Source organism: Macaca mulatta, chromosome 18, assembly GCF_049350105.2.
Source record: "Macaca mulatta isolate MMU2019108-1 chromosome 18, T2T-MMU8v2.0, whole genome shotgun sequence".
Classification (NCBI taxonomy): Eukaryota; Metazoa; Chordata; class Mammalia; order Primates; family Cercopithecidae; genus Macaca; species Macaca mulatta.
Genome location: NC_133423.1, coordinates 10,894,685 through 10,902,552, shown reverse-complemented (window position 1 = coordinate 10,902,552; position 7,868 = coordinate 10,894,685). Strand labels below are relative to the sequence as shown.

Sequence of the window (7,868 nt, the reverse complement as noted above, 5' to 3'; positions counted from 1 at the left end):
GGGAACTTATTAAATATGGGAACTACAAGATAATGAAAACACTACATCAAAATTTATGAGATGTGGCTAAGTTGGTAGAGAAAATTTTATAGGCTTCAATACACATATTTAGAAGAAAATAGGGATGGAAAATTAATAAGTTAAGCACTCAACCATGTAGGTTAGATGAGGATGATACAAAAATAGGATAAAATCAACTAATCTCACAAACATTAATACTAAAGACATCATCATAACCTAATTGTATATAGTCCAGAAGGTAAGGCTACTTAATAAAATATCAATAAATGGTTTTATATTAGGAAATGGAAGCTAAAATTATGAGATCTGTACAGATACAGAAAAATATTTGATAAAATTCAGTATTCATCAAGAGGTATCAATATATTCTAAAGAAATGTAAGCATGTGAAATCTATATTGGACGTGACATCAGTTTCCTTCACTTCTACTTTAATTATCATAGTTCTTTAAAAAGACAGGATAGAAAAGTAAAACTACTTAAGCCTCAACATTCCATCACTTACATATCAATTTTTTTGTAAACACATTTTCCTTAAGATAATTATTTTCATTAATATTTAGAAAAATGTCTTACTGCATTAATGGAGATTTTCTTTAAATAAATTATTCTTAAAGTTTGATTTAATAGAAATAAAATTTGGATGAATTATATCAGGGGTACGATATTCTCAAGTCCTATTTATGCTAAAAATATCCTTTGGCTTTATACATAAAGTGCTTAGCAAAGCACTTTGTCGCTTCCACTTGTAACTCTGTAACAGTATTCCTGACCTCACCACCAACCTCTTTTATCCAGGCCTGCAAAAATGACAGCCATCTTTTAGTGTTTTTTTTTTTACCCCAACAGTTGACTCGGTTTTGTCAATACACATTAACGGACCATCACAAAGGACTACCCAGTTTGGCCAGAGAATTCTGAGATGAAATGTTTAATTCAAAATGACCTTCTACCCAATCTCCCACCTCTTCTGTCTCATCAACCCCTACACTTCAGAACAAGTATTAGGTCTAGATAGGACCGTCCCCTTCACTGACCAAAAAAAGCAGAAAGGATTCAACATGATATCTGTTTGCAGATGATAAAAAATATTTTAAAAGAGAAAACAAAGGGAAAAATGAAGAAACAAAATTTCAAAAATAATTCTCTGTACATCCAGGAAATCATGAAAATCGGCACTCCGATTTAACAGGTTGAAAGAGTTGCAAGGAATCTAAGAACAGGTAAGACAATGGAAAGGATATAAAGCAGACAAAGTGCTCATCAAAGTAAATTGAAAATAATGATAAATGCTTCACACAAATTTTTATAAGCACTTAGAAATCCAGTAATTGTAGCTGAAAAGAGACTATAGTAACTTCAGAAAATAATAGGCATTAATAAAGTAACAAATTCTGTCAGAGGGAAAATATATGGGTTTGTGCACAAGTCAAACAAAGGAATTAAACATATAGGTTTTCCTGAAATAGAGAATGAATACAAGATGTTTATAGAATTATTTCCTGAAATAAAGGAAGACCTATGGCTTAACTCAGGTCCTCTGAGAAGCAGATGCCGAGGTGGGTTGAGATGCATGAGAGTTAGCCACTTAGGGGTCACCAGATATTTGAGGAAAGTATGAAATAAAAAACAGAGGCCGTAGCAAATAAATTGCATAAAAAGGAACCTGGAAGAGACCGAGGCAGTGCAGAAAGCACAATAAAACCATGCACACAAGCAGGCTTACAAACAAGGCAATAAACAATTCACTCAGAAGTTAACTCAGATGTTTGAGAAAAAACAGACATGAAACCACTGTAAACTACACGGCTGGCTTATAAATAAAAATTGGATTGGTGATACTAATGCAAACACTAAATACTGCTTTTAAAATGTACTTATTCTGAGGATGAAAGGAAGGAAAGTGTGAGGGAGTGGTTCAGACCACTAAATCTTCATATTCCATAGTAGGAAGAAAATCTATAATACCTAAAACTCAAAACTCAGCTTTTAAAACCATTTTTATTTAATATGAAGCTCAGTATCTGAAGAGATAGCCTTAAAAGGATTGTGACTGCTGACTTCTGAAAATACAGCATAGTACTGCCGTTGTTAGTATGTTTGCGTTGTTTGCTTTTAGACATGGAACTTCAAACTCCAGCCCCCTAGTAAGTGGAATGGGGATGGAAGGAGCAGAGTGGTTAGAATTTTACTGGCTCACTTCTGCTCTATTTGAATCTTACAAAAATCAGGTTATCGTTTGCAATTTAAAAAACAATTTTAATATACAAAATACAAAAAAAGCATTAGATGCTTATTGCCATCAAGATAATTTCTAGATTTTTCTTTATTTATGGTGCTTCATATTCTGACCTCATCTTCATGATGTTGAAAGGGCTTTTTCCAGCACTGTCTCCCTCAATAAATCTGTTGCCCAGGACTTAACTGTCCCAAATGGTCATGGACTTTCCCATTTTTACCCTCATTTTATACCATTGCTTTCACTCAATGCCTTTTTCACAATCCCTACTTGTGATGTGGCTAAACGTACTCAGAGGGCCAGATAATAGTGGATTAATAATACCCTACTCTAGATATGTCCCTGCACGCTCACTGGATTATCAAAGCAGAGACTATCTCCACTTCCCCAAGTACCTACTGAGCACAGTGTCCTACACAGCTTTATGGAACACAGACTACACACACACACACAAAACGATAATATGTTTCTGGCAAGAAATGTCAGTGTTGTTATGCTTGCTATTTATTAAATTCTTGTAATTATGTTGCCTTGTAATAGAAATTGTAAATAGAATATGTATCCCAAGTTACTACTCTTTTGATTTGTAAGGAAAAAATTAAAAAATTATGAGTGCTTAAAAGATAATTTAGCCATAACAATAGTTCTCCCTACCCTGTGTGTGTGTGCACATGTGTATTTGTGTGTTCTTAATCTGCCACTGTATCATAGGCCGTTTGACTTCATATGCAGGGGGCTTTTAATTGGTTTTCTTGGCAAAAGATACTATTGATCCTGCAACACCTCTGGTGCCCTTCAAAACTGGAATTATCCTTTTCTATACTGTGAATATTTGCCATATTTTTCATGTTTTCACGGTTTTATGAAAAAATAAATTCAATCACAGTATATTATTCTGTTATTACTGGAAAAAGATTTTTAGAATTGTACAAATAACTATAGTTATATAAATAGAGCATGAAAATATGGTCCTACCTTCACATTTGAGAAAACAAAAACTTCTGAAAATGTTTAAAAAACAATTCTAAAATACAAAAGAATAAAAGCATTACTCACTGTCATCAAGATAATTTCGGGGTTTTCTTCTTATTTTTGGTGCTTCTTATTGTGACCTCATTTTTGTGCTGTTGAAAAGGCTCTTTCCAGCATTGTCTCCCTCAGTAAATCTGATGCCCAGGATTTACCTGCCCCAAATAGCCATATATTTTCCGATTTGAAACACTGGCTAAGCGCAGTGGCTCACGCCTGTAATCGCAGCACTTTGGGAGGTTGAGGTGAGCAGATCACTTGAGGTCAGGAGTTCAAGACCAGCCTGGCCAACATGGTGAAACCCTGTCTCTACTGAAAATATGAAAATTAGCCATGCATGGTGATGTGCGCCTGTAGTCCCAGCTACTCAGGAGGCTGAGGCAGGAGAATCACTTGAACACGGAGGCGGAGGTTGTAGTGAGCAAAGATTGTGCCACCACACTCCAGCCTGGGTGACAGACCAAGACTCCATCTCAGAAAGCAAACGAACAAAAAGAAACATTGAAACATTGAAGGTTATGTTTCAGTAATATAGAATATAAGGCTTTCAGGGACACAGTCTTTCTATATGGAATACAATATTAATGTCTTCTGGTATGTATGTGAGTATATTCATTATTCAATTGAGACCTTGGTATTGACAAGTTACAAAACTGAGCTGAGATTTTAAGTGAAAATCATGTGATCATGTTATGTGTGTCTGAAGGTGTGCAGGACGAAGAAAGCTCTGTTTCTGTTCTGTTTTTCAATGGACACCAAAATTTAGATATTTATGGCCTCTCTACCTATGGTAGAGCCATGTGTAGTAGCTATGGGATTTCTTAATTTAGCCTGTAGATCTCCACTGATTTCTCTGTTCACTGGATGACAGACGGCCATTTGTCAGAAATATTATGGTGTACACTGTGTCTTTGCAATGCCCACAAACAATTTCAGCTACCAAGAAGAAAACACTGAAAATAGATTCCAAAATTCAACTGATCATCTGTTTGTCTCCCTTTAAATTTTTCAGAGGAAACTGTCAGAAGACAGTTTTTTCTAGACTTCATCTGCACTCTTAAATAAGATTTTTTCTATAGTGCTATAAAAATAATAAGCTTTTGCCAAAGGAAGAGTGAAGAGTGTCTAGTTGGTAAGCCTGACTGATGTTTTCTCCCATGACATTCCTAGATTGCTTGAAGAAAATGCACCCTTGGTTATGTATGGCGTCACTCAGCACCTGTTCATGGATAATTCTACACGCAAAACTGTACATGACTTGGAATAAACCAGCTCTAGTTTTATCATTAGTGTTAATTGTAAATACATTATCTGTAATCGGAAATAAATGTTAGTGATATCACGATTTATGACATGACTTATCACCCAAACATATGAATATGCCAAGAAAATGAAACTATAGTGGGTAAAGCTTATGAAAAGACCGTATCTGCATGGAAATTTTTATATTCTAGGAGTAATTGTCTCAACTACAGATGGAAAAGCTAGGTTTCAAAGTAGATTTAAAATGGTGTTATGAGGGTTATAGAATATTGGTTATTTTAATTAACATTTTCAGATATTGAAATCATTTACCAATTTATGCAAATGAAATCATTTGGAAGTTAAATTTCTAAAATTTGTGACCTTTTCCCTGTCAAATAAAAACGTATCAAGGTAAAAGTGATCTTTTCATCCAGATGAGTACTCGGCTTCATATTTACCTTTTGAAAGAAAACTGTTATGGTTATAAACAAGTAAAATTTTATTTTCTAGCCAAAGAGATATTTCATTAAACAAAAAATTATTTCTGGAATTGGACAATTCATAATTCACATTTGAAATACAGAGTTAGCTTAGGGCAACTAATAAGAATGAAAAATATAGCAGTTCTATTACAGCCCATGGTTAATAAAACACTGTGAAAAGAGTGGAAAGATGATAGAAAGATGAGCTATAGAGACTACAGGAAGAGTGGATGTCTTGAAAAGTAAGTTCCTTTTTTTTCTGTCAGTGACCAGAGTTTTTTATATCCAGAACTACCTGGAATATGTGTTCTAAGATTCTCTAAAGCTTCATGCATCTTCCTGAAGAAACTGTCTTAGAAGTTAGCTCCACAAGACAATAGAACAAGTTGTTTCATTAAACTCTTGCAAGACAGGTGTGGTGGCTCACACCTGTAATCCCAGCACTTTGGGAGGCTGAGGCAGGAGAATCGCTTGAACCCAGGAGGCTGAGGTTGCAGTGAGCTGAGATTGTGCCATTGCACTCCAGCCTGGGTGACAGAGTGAGACTCTGTCTCAAAAAATAAAAGTAAAAAATAAAAAACTTAAAAGAGAATTCTTATTTTAAAAATATATCAAAATAGGTCACATGGGATTTAAAACACAAGCTTGCTATTCACTGCTACTATCCTCTCTGAAGTGTGACCCATACTCCTTTTCCCTCTCTGTGGGTTCCAGATTCTCATTTCAGTAGCCAGCATGTGTGTGCCCTGTAACCCATGAACTTTGGAAGAAATTGACAGCACCTCAATTCCAGGTGTGGCCGCACTAGTGAGCTTAATTGGTATATTTGGTTTGCTTGATCAAAGCCCATTGATTCAGGGATAGACATGACCCGGGCAATGAAAGAGACTTGCATCTCAGCCTTTTGTTCAAAAGTACTTCTCACCCACCAGGCTTAACTGAGAGAGCAGACAGCTCCTACTGTGGCTATGGCCAACCTCCTTCCACAAGAGTGACCGCGCTACAGTGAAGCCAACACTAGCACTGTGCATCCAATACAATAACCATTGCCACATGTGGCTGTTGAACACTTGAGATGTGATTAGTCCAAATTGAGATATACTATAAGAGAGACACACCAGATTCGAAGATTTAGCATGAAAAAAATGCATCTCATAATTTTTATATTGCTTACATGTTGAACTAATATCTTTTAACACAATATATCCAAAATATCAAAATTAATTCCACCTCTTTTTGCATTTTTGATGTATCTATTAGTAAATGTAGCGTTACATTTGTGTTTTATACACTACGTGCATTGGACAGCATGGTTCTAGTATGATCCAGGCGCTGATGGCATTCTTGAGTGGCCAGATCAACCAATTGTGAGTTCTACATGACCTCTGGATTTTCTAGACACAATTCAAGCTATCTCTTTGTTTTTTAAAATCACTTTGTATTTGTATTTTTAATTATTTATAATCAAAACCATCCAAATCAACACTCTGGTTTTATATTTAAGCACTTGATTTATCTGTAGAGTTATTTTAAAAATATAGGCCAGGCGCGGTGGCTCAAGCCTGTGGTCCCAGCACTTTGAGAGGCTGAGACGGGCGGATCCACGAGGTCAGGAGATCGAGACCATCCTGGCGAACACAATGAAACCCCGTCTCTACTAAAAAAAATACAAAAACTAGCCGGGTGAGGTGGCGGGCGCCTGTAGTCCCAGCTACTCGGGAGGCTGAGGCAGGAGAATGGTGTAAACCCGGGAGGCGGAGCTTGCAGTGAGCTGAGATCCGGCCACTGCACTCCAGCCTGGGCGACAGAGCAAGACTCCATCTCGAAAAAAACACCTATACTCAATTTTTCTTTAAGATTCTTATAATTTTCAATGACTATCATTTACTTTTTCAAAAAGCATAAAATTTTAGTGCATGTTTCTAAATTTATATTTAAAATACTAAATGTTCACCAATTGATATTTAAGGATTTTCTGCCCTTGGCTGGGCGTGGTGGCTCATGTCTGTAATCCCAGCGCTTTGGGAGGCAGAGGCGTGTTGATCACTTCCGCCCACGAGTTTCGAACCAACCTGGATAAACCCCATCTCTACCAAAAAATACAAAAAATTAGCCAAGTGTGGCAGCACGCACCTGTAGTCTCAGCTACTCGGGAAGCTGAGTGGTGGGAGGATCACTTAAGCCCAGGCAGAGGCCGCAATGAATTGTCATTGTGCCACTGCACTCCAGCCTGGGCGACACAGCAAGATTCTATCTCAAAAAAAAAAAACAAAATAATAAAATCTTTCCACCCTTTTTGTTAATATCATTGCCATCATAACAGATTACAGGTTAATTTTTGATATAGAAATGATAAATGTATGTGGGCATAATTATATTCTAAAGTAAGAATCCCATAATTCTTAGACATGAAATATGGACTTATATCTAATTGTTAGCTTTGCCCTAGACAAAGCATCATGGTTTTGTATGGACTTTTTTATATATAAATAAATTATTCTCATATTACAGTATCAAAAGAGCACACTTTATTTTATCAATTTAATATTAAATGTTATGCACTTGTAGTTTACTATGCAAATAAAATTGCGATTAATTTCTTTAACAATTGCATAAGATTAAGTGAAAATGGCTATCCATCATCACTTCATGTTGGACTAATTTTATTCCATCCAAAAAAATTCATTTAATTCATAAGCTATTCCTAAGCCCTTATCAAATATGTCAATGTAGTTATTCCATAGGGAGAAAAAAATCTATTTCCACATAATTTTTGTTTTTATATAAGATTTTCACACTGTGTTTTTGAAAAGTTAATGAGCGATTCATCAGATTTTCCATTTTCTTGGTCA

The 7,868-nt window shown here is 35.7% G+C and overlaps 1 protein-coding gene across 1 annotated transcript in view; it reads left to right on the top strand.

Annotated features, from left to right (window-relative positions):
• Positions 1-7,868, top strand: part of DOK6 (docking protein 6) — a 435,381-nt gene that overhangs the window by 368,987 nt on the left and 58,526 nt on the right.